The sequence below is a fragment of the Papaver somniferum genome, unplaced genomic scaffold, assembly GCF_003573695.1.
Source record: "Papaver somniferum cultivar HN1 unplaced genomic scaffold, ASM357369v1 unplaced-scaffold_7904, whole genome shotgun sequence".
In the NCBI taxonomy this organism is placed as follows: domain Eukaryota; kingdom Viridiplantae; phylum Streptophyta; class Magnoliopsida; order Ranunculales; family Papaveraceae; genus Papaver; species Papaver somniferum.
In genome coordinates, this window is record NW_020650865.1 from 1 (window position 1) to 1561 (window position 1561).

Consider the following 1561-nt stretch of genomic DNA (forward strand, 5'->3'; position numbering starts at 1 on the left):
GTAGTTTGTTTTTGAGTAGTTTGGGGTTTTCTAAAAATTGGGTCTCATTGAATCTTCATGTCTTTGAAAATACTGCCATCATTGGAATTATACACACTTCCTTCCATATGCTTTCAGTTGATGAATGAGATATATCAAACCAAGATCTTGTTGTCGATTTTTTAAAAGTTATGTAATTGAAACAAATTTGTCACCAGGGTGAATGCAGTTTTAGGTAGCTGACTTTCATCATGTACTAGTTGAGTGTGAGTTGCTTGAGTGATTTTGTGTACCTTGTTAGTCGGCAACTTAACTGTTTGCCTTTGCCATGTTAATTGCTTGCTTGTCTTTGACAATGATACATCCATTGTCAAAGCCTTAGTCACAGCTGGAGTTGTGTTTCTCTATTCTCTCATTTTGGATCTAGTTTTTGCAGAAGTTGTATGAGCCGTTTCTCTTTTATTTCTAATTCGCAGGCGAGAGATGGAAGAACAAGGATCCCATCTTACTTAATTAGTAGTGAATAAACCAATGCAGAACTATTCAACGATTAGGCCAAACTCTGGAAATATGTGAACTTTAGATATAAATTAAACATAAGATGCAGACTGTCGAGTGTTTGATTTGCATACAGGGGTGGAAGACGTCAAACTACTTGATTTGATTATGGTTAAGGGTTTGATATGGGCAACAGCTGCAGACTTGGCAAGGAATAGAGGACGAGTCCTTTCCATATAATGGGAAGGGAGATAAAATTTAGTTTCAAGTTTTGTAGGGCTTTACCCTTGATTAGAGGGAGCTCTTCCAGAAATTCTCAACGGCCCTAGGAGACCTAAGACAGAAGAGGGGGTTTGGAAATAGTTTTCAACCAGCAATTGACGCGCCTCGGTTATTACCTCATTAGCTGCATCATTGCCCCAAGCGCAAAGATGAGTTTTGAGGAATGCATCAACTGCATTTTATAGCTTCATTTTCACATCTGTAACTTTGTTATCGACAATGTGGGACTAAACTATAATACTCTCACTTCCAAAGACAGCTTAGCAAGTCTTTAAGCTGTTTGAAACAATTGGTATGCCTTAATCACTTCTTCCTTTCATTTTGTTTGTTAATTTGCACCTTAATTTTACCACCCAGAAAAACAACAACCCTTTTCTTATGCCAACTTTACTTCATAAGTTACTATGATTCACTGGGTGAATTTGAAGACGATGCTGTTAATATTGAGTAGAATGATTACCCATTTATCAATACTTAGTCTTATTCTGTTTTTATGCTCATAGATCACCTTGGAAGTTGATTATTAAGGCATTGGGTATACCTGGACATGGGTCAAGGATGTTTGATAACAATGCTATGGAGAATTCGATGAAGAATCTAGAAGTTATGACTAGATATAGAGATGGGCATTCTGATTTGGTTAAAGCTGGATTGGCCATGAGTTAGGAAGTTGTGTCAGTGAATGCTGGTACTCCTTTGCCTACGAAAGCTGGTGAGTTCTGCGATATCCGTATGGTGAGTTTTGAAATATGTTTTAGTGTAATGAAGATTGATGAGGAGTGATTCTCTTTACATGGTTATC

The 1561-nt window shown here is 37.3% G+C and overlaps 1 non-coding gene across 1 annotated transcript; it reads right to left on the minus strand.

Moving 5' to 3' along the window:
- Window positions 1-754: 754 nt before the first annotated feature.
- Window positions 755-910, minus strand: LOC113344772. The gene has a single exon (XR_003357914.1). It is a non-coding gene; the product is annotated as a U4 spliceosomal RNA (small nuclear RNA).
- Window positions 911-1561: the final 651 nt, after the last annotated feature.